Below are 17,529 nucleotides of genomic sequence, written 5' to 3'. Positions count from 1 at the left end.
AATTATAACCTATACTATCTCACAGAATTATTGTGGGAAAGCCATATGAATTTTAGAAGACTACATAAATGTGAGCTATTATTATAAGTCTTTTTTCCTTAAACTAATACATAAAAGCTACTCTCCTTTTCTTCCACAATCCCTAAATGCCTAGCATCTTCTTAAATATCTACTTCACCAAGGATGACATTCAAAGACACATTTTTATAGCTATTATTCAAAGTCTCTCCCTATCTGTTGTATGTCATCTCCAACATGTGCATATTTTTGGCACACACAACAAAAACAAATCTGCTTTTTCAGGGGCTTTGAAATACATTGCATGAGAAAGAGAACTGAGTTTAAGTGTGAGAGAGGCAGCAGATGCCTGTGCTTAAATTATTAAAAACAGAAAGGTAAAAGGTTTTTATAGACCCAGAAAGCAATGAAATGAAGAAAAAGACACCAAGTCTACCCAAAAGGTGATAAAATATTTTATTTGCTTCTTGGTTGTGAAAAAGAAAATAAATCAGAGGAAATACTATCAGAATGCCTTAAGGTTGAAGGCACCATCTTTCTTATTGGGCTCGGCCATGACCAGGATTAAAGACATGGTGTGTTTCCCCTGCATTTGTTATCGTGCAGCCTATATATTTCAATCCAGAAATCATGGACCTCATAAAAAATAAAGTCAGTCAAAGGGCATCTATTAAGGTGCTCTGTGTATAGCACTACCTTTCCCCGCCTGGTTCAGGGTAGCCCAGAACAAATGCTCCTTGCCCTGGAGAAGTTTGCAATCTAAAAATCTGCCTCCTGGCCAAGGTTAGCAATTCATCAAAAGCCTCAAGCCCGGGCTCAGGAGTGGGAGCTATAGTGTCTGGAAGGGCACTAGCATGGAGGCTTCCAATCAGTGTGCACTTCAGCCTTGGAGAACAACTGGATTTTCTTGGTGTTCTTTTAAAAGACCCTTTATAATAATTCTGCTAATATAGAATGAATAAGTAAAAAGGGCAAGAGAGCTTTTTCCACAGTGAGAAAGAGAAGTCATCAAGGTCTGATCTCCTTAAGCACTTTTTGTGTTTCCTTGGCACATCTCTCCACTCAGGAAACACAGCTAAGAGATCCCCAACTGGGTCTTGTGTGTTTGTGTCCACAACAAAGAGCAGCTGGGGTCCCAGCACTTAGAACACTAATAGCATATCAGTCAATAGCAATCTGGGTCATCGGTCCCCACTGCTACACAATTAATCCAGCCTTCTAAGACTATTCTCTTCCCCTAAGGGAAAGATATAGTCATTGGTGGGAGAACCTGCCATGGAGATCATGGAGATCCAGGAATTTCTAGATATATTTATTTCCTATGCATGTCCTCATTTATAAAAATTAACCCTTTTATTCAGAGAGCTTCGCAAATATACATGTAAAAAAATCCCCCCTGACCCCCCCAAAAAACCTGCCTAAGTATATTACAATAGATTATTGTTGATTGAGCAGTAGAGGGGAACTGGTCTAGCCCCTTCTCTCCTGCCTCACAGTAATCATAGAAAATAAGGGCAAAAGACAACAGAAAACAGAAGGTACTAGGTAGGAGTATTCTAATAAACATTTAACAACTAGCTCTCTGAAAACTGCAAGACACACTTTTAAGTTTAATTTACAATATTCCTATTTTCTCCATCACTTTTAAAAGTCTAGACAATCAAAAGAAACCCAATACATTAAGCACTGATTTGTAGCATAATTATATATTGATGCTTACATAATAATTAATGACTAATTATTATGACAAATATAATATATTAGCATGAGAAACAAAGACTTGCCTTGCTATCCCTTTATGAAATATGAAGTTCTCTTTAACAGAATTAGCAGGGCAATTGACTATTAACTTGCAAAAAATTGGTCATTTCCTAATGGCCTTTATGAAAACTAAGCCTGCCAGCCCAAAAGAGTATGCAGGACACGAACCCAATACTGTCTCTGAGGCTTTACCAAAGGTTGGTGCTTTCATCCCCATACACAACAGAAATCTTTTTTAGCAATACAGTATTTATAATTAAGATATTTACATTATTTTTTAGCTATAGCACTATGATATACTTAATAGACTATAGTAAAGTATAAACATAAACTTTTCAAAAATGCATTTATTTATTTTTAGTTAGCCTCTACCTCCCCTCTCCACATCTGGCAAAGTATATGGATTATGTCTTCATATTTCCACTTTTTGGTTCATTCTCTGGAGGTGAACATTGACAAGCTATTATTCAAATATCAAATCTGTAGATGTATATAATGTTCTTTTGGTTCTACTCATTTTACTCTTCATTATCTCATGTATTTTTTCCCAAGTTTTAAAAAAAAATTAATCTGTACATCATTTCTTACAGTGTAGTAGCATTCAATCACAATCATACACAATTCATTTAGCCATACCCCCCCCTTTTGATGGACATATTAATTTTCAGTTTATTGACATCAAAGAGGGATATTGTAAATATTTTGGAGCATGATTTTCCCTGATTTCCTTGAGAAATAGATCCAGCAATGGTTTTGCTGAGTCTAAGGAAAAACACAATATTATAGCTTTCTGGGCATAATATGAAATTGCTCTCCAAAATTGTTGATCATTTCACAGTTCCGCCAATAGTGTATTAGTTTCTCATTTTTCCACATCCCTTCCAACATCTGTCATTTTAGCCAATCTGATGGGTATGAGATGATACCTCAGATTTGTTTTCATTTGTATTTCCTTATCCAGTAGTGATTTAGAGCACTTTTTCATGTACCTAAATATGACTTTGATTTCTTTATACAAAAACTGTTTATTTATAACTTTTGCCTATTTATCATTTGGGGGAATGACTTTTATTCCCACAATTAGACAAAGTTTTCTATATATTTTTATATAAAACCTTTATTCAAGAGACTGCAAGAAATTTTTCCCTAATTTTCTTCTTTCCTTATAATCTTGGCAATATTGGCTGTAAACCTTTTTAATATACTCAAAATTAGTCATTTTACACCTCATAATGCTCTCCATCTCTTGTTTACTCATAAATTCCTCTCCTTTCCATAAATCTGATAGGCAATATATTCCTTCTTTTCCTAATTTGCTTATATCTCTAATTATCTTATATCACAAAGTTTAGATTTTGTGTCCATTTTGATCTTACCTTAGTGAATAGTATATGACATGGGTCTATGCATAATTTCTGCCAAACTCTTATTTCTAATTATCCCCAAAATTTTAGCCAAATAATGATTTCTTCTCACAATAGCCTGGATCTATACTTGGGTCAAATGCAAGGCTCCTATAATCTTTTACCACAGTTTGTTGTATGTCCATTCTGTACTACTGATCTACCTTTCTATTTCTTAGCCAATACCAGATAGTTTTGATAATTACTACTTTATAATATAGTTTAAAACCTGGTTCTGCTAGAGCTTCATCCTTCACATTTTGAAATTAATTCTTTTGCTATTCTTGATCATTTGTTTGTCCAAATAAATGTTTTGTTAATTTTTTTCTAGCCCAATAAGATTTTTTTTTTGCAATTTGATTGGGATGTTATTTAATACTTAGATTAGATAGGACTGTCGTTTTAATTATATTAGCTCTGCCCATCCATGAACAATTAATGTTTTTCAAATTATTTAGATCTGACTTTATTTGTGTAAAAAAGTATTTTCTAATTATTTTCATATAGGTCCTGGTTCTGTTTTGGCACATCTTCTCTCAGATATTTTATTCTATCTGTGCTTATTTTAAATGGAGTATCTTTTTCTATCTCTTCTTGCAGGGCTTTGTTAGTAATATAAAAATGCTAATGATTTATGTGGGTTTGTTTTATATTGTCCTTATTTACTAAAATGATTGATAGTTTCAACTAACTTCTTAGTTGAATATCTAGGATTTTCCACAAATGCCATCATATCATCTGCAAAATTAAATAGTTTTATTACCTTTTTGTCCATTCTAATTCTTTCAATTTATTTTTCTTCATTTATTGCTATTGCTGCCATTTCTAATATCATATTAAATAATACTGGTGATAATGGGCATCCTTGTTTCATTCCTGATTTTATTGAGAATGCTTCTAGCTTATCCCCATTATAAATAATATTTGCTGATGGTTTTTAGTAGATGCATCCTATCATTTAAAAAAAAACTTTATTTATACTTACACTTTCCAGTGTTTTTTATAAGAATGAGTTATATTTTATCAAAGGTTTTTTTCTGCATCTATTCATACAGGTTATGAAAATCTTGCAATTGAGCTACTCACCTAGAAGGAGACAGCACAACCAGAAGATGGACAGGAGAAGCAGCTTCAAAGAGTTTAATCTATAGTCACAGAAAAAAAGATCAAAGTAAGAATTCAAGGGAGGACTAGCCCTGGCGATTGAAACTTAAGTTGTGGAAAGGAGGAAATCCAGGGATCCAGTGGAACAATGTGCAGCAGAGATGCTATAACCAAGGGAAGGAGAAGGGGGCCACAGGAGAAGAGAAAGGGTATAAAGTCCTATAGCACTGAAGGTGCATTGCTTTAGCGACATATGCCTCAGTAGCAATGTCCTTTTAAGTTTGTGCTCATTCTTTCCACAAGTATTGCATTTATTTGTGAGAGTATGCTCCAGCTTTGGGAGATGGAGTAGGAGGGAAAGAATGTTTTTAATATTTTTGCTACTTCCATTTTAGTAAAAGCTTTTGCTTTGAGTCAATTATGTTTATTGACTAATTATTAAAAATAAGTTCACCAGTAAGGGCTAGGCTGGACCGACAGGGTAACCATGGAAGCTATAAGTAATTATTTCTATGGAAAACCAACCTGAAAAATTGCTATTGCCAAGATGGAGAGGTAGCCCAGAAGGGGTGCTACAATAATATTTAAGCCAGAACCTTTTCCTGATGTTTCTAAATACCAGAAAAGAGAAAGTTATGGATAAACTGTAAAGATAGAGTTGACTAAGGGACTTCATTATTATTTTATTTTAATGTGTCCCTTAAATGTGTTTCTCTTGTTTTCTGGAATTAACATCTCTCAGATATCCAACTCAAGCCTAAGTACGTCTTTCTATTTAATAAATTATACGATGCTCTTCAGATTGATTACATAGGTGGATGTCTGTTCTCCCCAGTTGTATATCCCAATCATCTAATCCAATGCAGCCTTGATTTGTCATCATGATGGCTTATCCAGTTATGACAGAAAAAAAAAAGAAAATCAGCCATAATGTCAGAAATTGTCTATAAGTATAAATTCCTATTTTTGACTTATAAAGCTCTTTAAAATCCCACTTTTTCAGTACTCAACACACTCCAGGATCTAGCACACAGGCCTCCCTGTTATTCCTCACATATAATATTTCCCATCTCTTGTCTGGCCACTTCTTTTCATTGTATGTTTCTTAGGTCTGTAATTTGCATTATATTCACCTCTACCTCCTAGGTTTCCTAGCTTCCCTAGCTTTTTTCAAGACACAACAGAAATCCAGTTTTGTGATGAAATCTTTCCTGATCCATGCTCTTCACCCTGAACTCTGCTGCTCACTTTAAATCATGTCCTATAGGCTGCTAGTATTTTCACCCAGGAAGTTTGTTCCTTCCTTCCTTTCTTCCTTCCTTCCTTCCTTCCTTCCTTCCTTCCTTCCTTCCTTCCTTCCTTCCTTCCTTCCTTCCTTCCTTCCTTCCTTCCCTCCTTCCCTCCTTCCTTCCTTCCTTTTTCTTTCTTTCTTTCTTTGTCTTTTCTTTCTTTCTTTCTTTCTTTCTTTCTTTCTTTCTTTCTTTCTTTCTTTCTTTCTTTCTTTGTCTTTTCTTTCTATCTTTCTTTCTTCCTTTCTTTCTTTCTTTCTTTCTTTCTTTCTTTCTTTCTTTCTTTCTTTCTTTCTTTCTTTCTTTCTTTCTTTCTTTCTTTCTTTCTTTCTTTCTTTCTTTCTATCTTTTCTTTCTATCTTTCTTCTTCTCTCCTCTCTCTCTCTCCTCCTCTTCATTATTCCTCTTCCTCTTCTTCTTTTTCTTCTTTTCTATGTCTCTCTTCTGTCTTTCTCCTCTTCTCTTTGTCTCTCTTCTTCTCTCTCATATACGTATATATATATATACACACACACACATATATGTATATTTCAAGTTCTCTCCCCCTTATACTTTTTTCCTTTCTTTGTATCCTTAGGATTTCGTGCCATGTCTGACCCATTTGTCGTTCAGTTATGTCAGACTCTTTGTGATCTTGTGCAAACACTCTCCAAGGGGTTTTCTTGGGAAAGATCCCAGAACAACTTACCTTTTCCTTCTTCAGGCAAATGGAGGTTAGGTGAATTTTCCAAGGACAAAGAGCTAGTACATATATGAGCCCAGATATGAACTCAGTTCCTCCTGAATGGAGACCTAGGGCTTTATTTACTGAACCATCTAGCTGCTCCTATATCTGGCATATAATATGACTACGAATGACCCACTACTGATCTCTAGTTCATCTCTCCCTTTCAATAAATCCATGAATCAAGATGCTCAACAAGGGTCAGGGATCTCTGCCTAGAAGCACATTCAAGGCAATTATATTACACAGTGAGCACTGTGCTTTGTACATAGCTTTCTTGCCTAGTCATTTCAGTTGTGTCCAACTCTTTGCGACACCATTTGGAATTTGGGCATGGAATGGATAGTCATATTTTTCTCTAGCTCATTTGGCATATGGGGAAACGAAGGTAAATAGGGTTAAGTGACTTGCCCCAAATCACACAAGTAGAAATTGTCTGAAGCCAGATTTGAACTCATGAAGATGAATCGTCTTGGGGCAGCTAGGCGGACCAGTGGATTAAGAACCAGAACTAGAGATGGGAGGTTCTGAGTTTAAATCTGGCCTCAGATACTTTCTAGCTATGTGACTCTGGGCTAGTCACTTAACTTGGATTGCTGAACCCTTTCCACTCTCCTATCTTGGAACTGATAGTATTGCTTCTAAGACATAAAGATTTTAAAAAGAATATTCTTGACTGCAGACCCAGCACTCTATCTATTACATCACCTAGCTGCTATTAATAAATTGAACCCGAGTTTCTCTACCATGTATTTATGCTCCAAGTCACTGAATAGCTATAGCTATTCTCTATAATGTAATACCAATCAGCACAGGAGACTTTCTTTCCCATCCTGCATTCCATGCTGATTATCATAAGTTCACTGACCAAAGTTACGTACCTTTACCTATATGCCAAATAGTAAGGGATGGCAGGTGAACGTTCACATACCAGAACTACACAGCTTAGAGTTGAAAGGGACCCTCGAGATTGTCTCCTCCACCTCTCATTTAATATGTAAAAGTTGAAGTTCTTAAAACAGCAATGTCCTCTGAATAACACGGGAGAGGCAAAGTTGCAATTTCAAAAATATATTCACAGAAAAATTGCCCAAACCCAGTGGCTGTCTACTGGTCAAAGAGATTCACTTTAATCCAGTGTGAAGAGGAATAGATGATTTGGAGGAATTTTAATGATAGGATGAGTAATCTCTCCCTGGAAGTTACTAGTTGGGAGGAGTACAGTTGTACATTGCCTGATGAAACAGGTTTCTCAGGCTAGCAGAAAGCCAAACAAATAAATCAATGTTATTTTCCAACCTAACATCCCCAAACCCTTTATTTAAAGTTGTTTTCCATCTTCCAATTCAAAGAAAAACATCCACACAGATAGCTATACATTTTGGATGAAATATTAAAAGAGACAGTCTGAGGTTAAGAATAAGAAAAAAGAGAAGGTAATAAATAATAATAATGTTAGCTAGCATTTTATGTAGTGCTTTAAGGTTTGCAAAGGGCTGTGCAAATATTATTTATCTCCAAAACTGTGATGAGAGGTGTTATTATTATTATGTCCATTTTACAGATGAGGAAATGCAGGTAGGCAGAGGTTAATTGAATTGCCCAGGGCTACACAGTAGTAAGAATCTGAGGTCACATTTGAAGTCAGGTCTTCCTGATTCCAAGCCAAGTTCTATCTACTGCACCAACTTGGTACCAAATAGTTAAGAAGAAAATTTTAAAGTAGGACTTCTTGATTCAAGAGGATGTGTGGCACCATGTAGTTCAATAAGTGTTGAATAAAAAAGTTTTCTCCTTTCAATTTTGATTTGTTATTTTACTTACTTTGGGGGTAACTTATGTGATCCAGTATTTGAGACTCACTAGGGTAAATAAATACTACTGACTAATGCGGGTAATAATTGTGAAAGATAGTGGTATGTTCTAAGGTCATGGGAACTGAGATCATCCATTCTTCATCTGAATCGATACTAATGTCAGAAATAAAAAAGATTTCCATTTTATAGATTTTTCTCACTTCAAAATCCATTTTTAAAGGATGCCTTTGCTGAATAATCTCTTTTCATTCCTCATATCCAACACCCTAATTTCATTTTTGATATAAATGACTCTATGTCTGGAATGGCTTCATCCTCTGGACTCCATTGCTTGAAATCTTTCTCCTTCTATCAAAGTCCAAGAAGATGCTCCCCCTACAAGAAGCCTTTTTAATGTAAATGAACTGTTCTTCCTATCTTCAAATTTCTTAGGTACTTCATCTATACTTTCTCCTTATGGAACCTTTTCTTGAATTATTATTTATATAAATGACAATTAAGTGGAACAGTAGATAAAACACCAGGTTTGGAATCAGGAAGTCTTGTCTTTATGAGTTCAAATCTGACCTCAGATATTAGCTGTGTGACCTTGGGTAAGTCACTTAACCCTGTCTGACTTATCTGTAAAATGTTTCCTCATCTAGAGAAGGAAACGACAAACCACTTGAGTATCTTTGCCAAGAAAAATCCAAATGGGGTCATGAAGTCCTAAATGCCTGAAACAACTCATAACAACAACAAATTTAATGAGATTCTCCCTTCTGTTGAATTGTAAAATCATCAAGGGCAGGGCCTGTTATATCTGTCTATAAATGTCTAATGCCTTGTACTTTAAAATGTTGTATTGAACATATATATCGTGCTAAACTTTTTTATTAGTAAATAAAATACCATGAAAAAATCCATGTAGCTGTCTAAATTATTTCCTTGTACTTCAATATTAATCAAACACTGCTTGAGGCAAATGGTATCTGAAAGGAAATGCTTGGAAATGTATATGGAAATTTCTTCCATAGTGGAATTTTACAGGGATTTTCTAACAATCTATATTTCCCTTGCTTGATTTCTAGGCTAAACCTGGAGGGACAGGGCAGAGTCTTGGTCATTCAACCACTTTCAAATTCTGGAGTAGATCAAAACAAGAGTGCCCCAAAACAACACAGGAATAATGGGTCCCCTTCAATGAGAAGATAACTTATGATGGAATCTTATAAAAGAAAAGTGGTATTTTGGGTCCACTCAGCCTTAGGTTCCTAGAACAAATATCTATGTTGCAATATTGTTCATCTTTCTCTGTTTAAGGGCTCTAAACCCTATAGCCAATCAGTAAATTGGCTGTCTTTGCCCTTCCTTGTACTGCCAGCACAGTCCCTGGCACACAGTGAGCACCTTAATAAATGCCTGCTGACTGACCGAATAAATACTGGATGTAGGTGTTGATAAAAAAATCACCCCATTATCTCATAAATCATAGAAATCTGGGTGTCGCCAATAGTTCTTAAATTAAAGTGTTAACAGACTAGCTAAATTAAATGCATTAATGTGAGTCATTCATAGGACCTCCTTCAGAGTTAGGAAACTACTGAATTCACCTCAAGTTCTGCAACTGCTGGCAAGTATACAGTACATTTCAGATCATCTGCCAAATGTCTTTCTGCCCAAATCTAGACACCACCTCCTGCCCCCAAGCACAGCATTTAGTAGATACGTCCTTAAGTCTCGTCGGTAAAGTCCATTTGGGAAAAGTCACTCCCCCCTCAACACACACACACACACACACACACACACACACACACACACACACACACACACACGGCACAAGCTTTACAGGGAAAGTTTAGCAAGCAACAAACACACTGTATTCAGCCTTGGCATCAGGCTTGAATACAACTTTAAATAGAGGGTTTGAGATCTGGCTGCTGTTGTGCCAACACATAAGCTTAAATGAAAGTATCTGAACATGGAGTTGGGTAGAACACATTTGAAATCCAAATGCAATGCAGCTTTATCCTTATGTCAAAGGAAGAAAGATTCCAGGACTAGGAATCAAGAAGTAGACTCAGATCCTGATGGATCCTCACTTGCTAGAGGACACTAAGCAAATCCTTTCAACTTTCTGAGCCTTAGTCATCTCATCTGAAAAACAGGGATACTTATATTTGCATTTCCTACCTCACAGAGTCTCTATAATGAAGTGAGAAAAGGCATAAGAAGTACCATGTAATGATGAAAAACTATACAAATTCAGACTATTACTACTTGCAACTGATGTACAAGAACTTACATGAAAGATATTTCCCAAGAGATGTATTATGGGAAAGAAAGCTGACAAATCACCATTGTAAGAATGAAGGACAAGAGAAGAAGCCACACGCTGCAGTGGTAGCTATGATATATTTTTAAAGACCTAGAAGAAAGGTCAAAGCCTTAGCAATAGACTCTTCTGTGGGGGAATTAGAGGGAGGACACAGAAGAGAGTCCCAGAATGAGAAGGTATGGATGGAGATAATGGGAGGAAGTAGCCATACTGATGAGCTCACACATCCACTGAAGTACAGGAAATTGTGATTCATATGCACATGGCAGCTTGCTTGGCTTTCACCAAAATCCATTTGTTAAATAGACCTCCAAGATGGTGGCTACATTTTGCAATATTCCAGACCCTCCAGGAGCTAACAATCATAGAAGGAACATGGAAAGAACTTAGGAACTTCAGGATTATCTAGTCCTACTCAGAGAGGTTATAAAGGTTGTAAGAGACTCAAGACTTCTAATCAGCTGGGTTATTTGAATCCAGACCTGTTGATCTTTGAGGTATGGCCATTCTGAACAGAAAAATACATAATAAAATTATTATTGTTAATAAAAAGATAAGATTAGATGCATCACTGATAACTGTAACTATGAGAAACTCTGGAAAATTTTCAGATTTAAATGTAAAGGAAGATTTTCAATCTCAGACTCTTCTTTTAATCCTTATATCCTGTCTTAATATTCATTCTAAGACTGAAGTCTGGCAAGGGCTTGGTAATTGGAGTTAAGTGACTTGCCCAGGGTCACACAACTAGGGAGTGTCTGAGGCCACATTTGAATCTAGATCCTCCTGATTCCATGCCTCTATCTATTCCATCACTTAGCTGCCTCTCAACTTTAGGCTGCCTTTTTTTCTTCTTCTTTAAACTGTTACCATCTGTCTTAGAACAATACTATGTATTGGTTCCAAGGTAGACGGGAATAAGGGTTAGGAAATGGAAGTTAAGTTATGTGTCCAGGGTCAAACAGCAAGGAAGTGTCTGAGGTAACATTTGAACCCAGATACTCCTGACTCCAGACCAGACACACTATCCACTGAGCCACCTAGTTGCCCAACCTCAGACTTCCTTTTTTTCTTGATAGAATTTACCCACAAGTGTCCCAGCTTCCCCCCATCTCCTCCCCACATCACAGAAAGCATAATCTGGGATAAAGACAGGTTCATACGAATTTATGTCTTTCATGTTTCTAATATTAGATTTTCAATGATGGCTTTCTGTGGAGGATTTCCCATCTTCTTCCCCAAACCAAGTCTGAAAATGCCACTCCCCTCTCAATAAAATCCAATTGCTATTCTATAGGATCAGATAGAAAGTTCTCTATTTCAAAGCTCTTTACAATCAAGCTCCAATCTACTTTTCCAGTCTTATTATAAATTGCTCCATTTCATATGGAATATGGTCTGGCACAGTGGTATTAAATGCAAATAGAAATGATCCCTATGGACAGAACAGGAAAAACCACAGATTAGCATCATCCTTGTTGTATAATATTTTTATTTATTTTGTTAAACATTTCCCAATTACATTTTAATCTGATTTCTGCCCTTGACTTTGATCCCTCTGGTTTAGCCTAAATGGCTTTCTTCCTTTTCCTCTTACATAACCATCATATCTCCAATCTCCATGCCTTTGTACTGGCTAGTACATGCCTAGGCCAAGCTCCTTCTTCATCTCTTCCTCTTAGGCTCCCTAGTTGTTGTTTTTTTAATTCAGGTCAAGCATCACCTTCAACAAAAATAGCTTTTCTCTGTCCTACAATTGCTTGTGTGTGTTTGCATATGTTAGAAAATTTCACTCAGAGGGAGAGCCTACCTTTGACACATACCATCTATGTGACCCTAGGCAAGTCATTTCATTAATATATCAATACTCTAGGCGACTCTAATACTTAAACTCAGAGAAGGTATAGAATGGCACTGATAGAGAGATTTTCTTCCTCTGGGAATGGTTTGTCCTAATGAAATAAGAGGTTCAGTCCTTATCCCTCTCTGTGTAATTTGCAAATCCTTATATATGTGCCTTCGATCTTCCAATCAAAGGTGAGCTTCTTGAAAGCAGGGACAATCTCATTTTTGTCTGAATTCTCAGTGCCTCACACAACACCCAACTCCCAGTTCGCATTTAAATGTTGGTTGATTGACAAACTAAGGTGAAGTCTTAGAATCTATTCTTTACAACTGATTTTAAGCTCAATAAAGAGAAATTATTCTTTTCTTTTTAAGACATCTGAAATGAAAAAGACACTCAGAACCACAAAGTTTCTAAAGCTGCCATCCACGAGTGGGTCAAATTCTAAACAAATGCTGAGAGTAAATATGCATTTTAATTATTTTAAAAACATTCCCAGGTTCAGAACATCTTTGCCAGCAGACAGCCTGGAGCAAAGTATCCTAGTCTTCATTAAGCAATCGTCTGAAAATAGGGAGGGGTTTTCATACACTCTCAGTTGCTGCCTTCCAGAAGCCTCAGTTATAAAAACCAACAAGAAAAAAGAATAGAATGCAAAGCAACAAGCCCAGGATGAGCCAGTTCCTTTCAAACTGCAGAGAGGTAATGGAAACATGGGGCCTGTGTCTCCCAGCTTACGGGTAGGGACAGAAGTCTGCACTGCCCCTTTAGGCAAGGCAATAATAACGTTCTGTTTAGCAGGCAGCGTCTAACGAACAAAAATGTCCAGGTACCCCAAGTTGTACTTCAGTCCCCTGAAAAGCCCAGCTTTAAGCCATACTTCTCCAGTAATTGACTCTCTCCAGGTAGTTTCATGCTCACTGGCTACCGGATTCTAACAAAGCCAGAAATAAAAAGCAAAAATGTTTTATAGCAATCCAAACCTTCCTCCTGTCCGTAAACAAAGTTGAAGGAGTTAGTGGCTCTGGGTTGAAGCAGGTGGAAGGTAACAAGGCCCTATTTACCAGACAAACTCACAGGAAGCAATTAAGTTTATAACAGGAAAAGAGGGACCCAAGGGCCATATGAAATCAAAGAGAGCCTCCCCGTCTTCTCTTGGGTCTGGGTTATTCTGTCATAAAGGAGGCCGGGTGATTCACTGGCAACAATAGCACAATAAAAGCGCTGTTCAAACCAGAGATAACATTGGTTCTCTCTCTCTGTCAGGTTTGAATTTCTGTGCTGGGGGATAGATGGCTGTCTCCATTGAGAAACAAAAAGAAAAGAAAAGAAAATCTATATACATGGAGAGGCTTAGAACAGGAGGGCAGGACTTGTACACCCTTGAACTTGGCTAGAACGTACCAATTTCAGGATTTCAATGGGTTCCCTTGGTGGAGAGGGAGGCAAGCTGCCCACAGGTCTCAGGAAAGAAGCTTTCACTTAAAGAAATCAGAAACCTGCCCAGCAGGCAAATGCCCCCTAGAGCCAAGGTTCCTACCCGTTGTTGGAACATGGTAATTGGTGAAGCCTTTGGACCCCTTTGGTAGTCTGGCGGATCCTATAGGCTCCTCAGAATAATATTTTTAATGCAGAAAATTGAAAAAAACCCCACATAGAATAAATAGCAAGGAAACCAGGGATAGATACTGAAATAGGATTATAAAAATGTTTTTACATGCATGAATTCTTGTGCTAACTCTGAAGCCATTAACTGGGGAAGATGAATAAATAATAAAGACCAGTGGCTGCCGAGGACTCGGCTCTACTTTGGCTTTCGAACCCCATTCTGGTGGCATGTGAGTCCTGAGTGCTTTCTGGTGATGGGGAACTAAGGCTATGTGTGGAGATCCCAGGTAGCTCAGCAGTTTGGATGCCTACAGTATAAGCATGCTTCGTAGCAGGGAGACGGCAGCCGTGGGTGCCAGGCATGTAACTTCTCAGTGTTCCAGGCAGCTGGAGATCCTTAAATGCAGAGAAGTTGCTCATCCGTATTAGAAGAGGGAGTTCCTCCCCTGGGGTTTCCTAACCTGATGAAGTCATGGATCTGTTTAAAAAAAAAGTTTAGGAAGTAGAGAAGAAGCTTCTACCTTGAGATGATATGCCCCAGGTTCCTCCACATGCCTCTGCCAATAGCCTAATCCTAGCCCAAACGACCTAATGGGGGTAACAGCATCATTCATTTGTCCCACATATATAGCACTTAAGATACAATGTGGCTGGGGGGGTGGGGGTGGGGCAACCAGATTGTTCAATGGTTAGAGCATCAGGTCTACCGCTGGGAGGTCCTTGGTCCAAATCTGGCCTCAGACTCTTTCTTGCTGTGTCACCCTAGGCAAGTCACTTAATCTTAATTGTCAAGCCCTTATCATTCTCCTACCTAGAATTGATACCAATTCTAAGATAGAAGGTAAAGGTAAAAAAAAACAAAAGATGCCAGTTGGCAGAGTTGATCTAGAACTACTCTCAGAGCTAAGGATACACGGGTTCAAGTTCCAACTCATACACTGGGCAAATTACTTGACCTCTAGTTAAAAAAACAAGTTGTGAAGAGTTTCTGCAGCAGGAATTTCCTTTTATCAATGAAATCATTGCGGTTGTTCAGTCACTTAGTTGTGCTGGACTCTTCATGACTCTATTGTATTAGGAGATTATTTTACATTACACTATGGATCATAGCAGACCAGTGCTGCTTATGGGATTTTCTTGGCAAAGATACTAGAGTGGTTTGCCATTTCCTTCTCCAATGGATTAAGGCAACAGAGGTTCAATGACACAACTTAAGGATCTGAAGCTGAATTTGAATTCAGGTCTTCCTGGCTCCAGTACCCGCACTCTATCCACTGAAGAACCTAGCTGCCTCAATGAAATCATAGTAGGGGCATAATAAATGCTCTCCCTATCCCTATATTTATATATTTAAAGATTGCAAAGCACTTTTCTTCACAATAACTCTGTAAGGTTGACGCCAGAAATAACATCCATATTTTACAGATATAGAGAATTAGGCTCAGAGACATTAACTTTGTCTTTAAGGTTTGCAAAGCACTTTGCAAATATTTTCTCATTTTAGTCACACAATTGTGAAGATAAAATCCCTGCTTTACAGATGAAGAAATTGAGACAGGCAGAGGTTGTGACTTGCCTAGGTTAATATAGCTAGTAAGTGTCTGAGGCTGGATTTGAATTCACTTCTTCCTAGGGGTAATGAAATGGCACAGTAGATAGAGCATCTGGCTTGGAGGCAGGAATACCTAAGTTCAAATTCAGCCTTAGACACTTACTAGCTGTGTGACCTGGGCAAGTCACTAAAGCCTGTTTGTCTCAGTTTCTTCATCTGTGAAATGAGAAGGAAATGGAAACCACTCTAGTATCTTTGTCAAGAAAACTCCAGATGGGGTCACAGTCAAACAGAACTTCTGGGCAACAACTTCTTGAATATATGTCCAAGTACTCTAGTTAGATTAAGTGAGAGTTACAAGGCTACTAAATGCAAGAAAGGCAGTGCCTGAACCCAGACCTTCTGATTCTAAAAACAGCCCAACATCACAATTCCAGGATATAGGCAGACTCGCTTCTGCGGACAGAAACTTCCATATGGACTAATCTCCAAATTCAAGGCCCATCAGTGAAAATACAAATGGCGCTATGGGCTACTTCATTCCCAGCTGCTATGGGTATGAGATCATGAATGTCAGTGAAAGACAGCATGTTTCTTGGATGAGCTGAACAATACACGTACATTGTCCTGAACTTAGACAAGGTATAAAAATGGTTGCCAACCCACCCTGGCCCAGAGGCAATTTATAAACAAATTAACCACATAAAATCAACATTCTTTCCTCTTGGGTTGACACCGGTTGTCTGCCTGCCTGGAGTCAGGAATGAGTGGCTATCTGAAAAGCTGACTAGAACATTATTATTTTCATTCTTCAACTCTGACTGGATAAACCCTTCCTCCCAGCTAAGAAGAGGACAAGAGGTTTAACTCAACCAGTTGGGGGGTTAGCTGTGAACTTCCCTATTGTCTCTACAGTGGAATGAGAGTCTTCTAACAATGTACATAGGACTCCACTTGATAATGAACTAAGAGGCAGGGTGGTACAATGGAAGGGGGACTAGATCTGGAGTCAGAAGAGTCCAGGATCTCTGTTTCATTTCCTTAGGTGTAAAATGGAGATAATAAGTGTGACTGTGTGGGCAAGTCACTTAAATTAAGCCTCAGTCTTTTCATCTATAAGATAGGTGTAGTTATTGTGAGGATCAAATGTGATTATGTGTGTGAAACATTTTTCAAACCTTAAATCATTATGCCAGTTAAAATTAATATTATGGTGATCACCATGTTATTGCCTAAAGGATTTTCAGAAACATCTATCATTGAAGTCATGAATATAAGAAAACACCTCTTTTAAGGGGCTGAAAGTGAGTGATCTTACACAACTAAGCCCACCTGTTTCCTCATCTGTTGAATGTTGATAACTATTGTTCCAGCTATTCTAAAAAGTTGTTCTAAGGACTAAAAGAAATAATAAATATTAAAGTGCTTGGAAAATCAGGAGTGTCAAATAAACATGAGATATTACTGGCCTTTCAACTAATGTGTTTTTTAAACTAATTTTAGCATAAACACACAAACAAGCAAATAAACCTAAACGATAACTAGAATCTCAAATAAAATCATACAATTCAAACTGTGATGAAAGCACTAAGGTAAAAGAAACAAAATAAACTTTGACAAATCAGTAGTAATTTTAACTTAATTTCTGTCCCTCATCTCATTTCTGTGTACTGTAAAGTTTTGTTACTGTTGTTTTGGGTTTTATCTTTTGTTTTTATTGCTTTATTGTTTTATTGGGGATTGGTTTGGGTTTGGTTTGTTTTTTTCCTGTGGGCGGAAGGGAGGTTTCTCTTTGTATTCACAATCCCAAGCACAAGCTTCAAACAAAATTGTCCCTTAAAAAAGCTTTATTGAATTGAAATGAATTTTATAATATACCTTTTTAAACTCAGCAGCTTGGCTCAATACTAAAGATTAACCAAAAGCCACCAAGTGCTGCCAAGCTCTACTCCCACATTGCTGAGGCCAACAAAGGAGGCACTGCAGTCATCTATCTACTCAGGAAAAGGCAAAAACATTGAACCCCTAAACAATTTCTTATTGCTGAGAGCTAAGAAATCTGTGTCATGAGAGATCTTGGAGTTGGGGGA

General features: G+C 37.5%; 1 protein-coding gene across 5 annotated transcripts in view; it reads right to left on the bottom strand.

The window, feature by feature from the left end:
- Positions 1–17,529, bottom strand: part of LYPD6B (LY6/PLAUR domain containing 6B) — a 261,748-nt gene that overhangs the window by 79,733 nt on the left and 164,486 nt on the right. For 4 of the 5 annotated variants that reach the window (XM_007494140.3, XM_056793828.1, XM_007494142.3 and 1 more), the window contains one exon: positions 4,269–4,327. The exons of the other annotated variant lie outside the window; for it this stretch is intronic. The gene's annotated coding sequence lies outside the window, so the exon portion shown is untranslated. The remainder of the gene's footprint in view (positions 1–4,268; positions 4,328–17,529) is intronic. 5 annotated transcript variants of the gene reach the window in all.

This window comes from Monodelphis domestica, chromosome 4 (assembly GCF_027887165.1).
Source record: "Monodelphis domestica isolate mMonDom1 chromosome 4, mMonDom1.pri, whole genome shotgun sequence".
NCBI lineage: Eukaryota > Metazoa > Chordata > Mammalia > Didelphimorphia > Didelphidae > Monodelphis > Monodelphis domestica.
The sequence above is the reverse complement of the archived record's forward strand: the minus strand, read 5'-3'. Positions and strand labels throughout refer to the sequence as shown.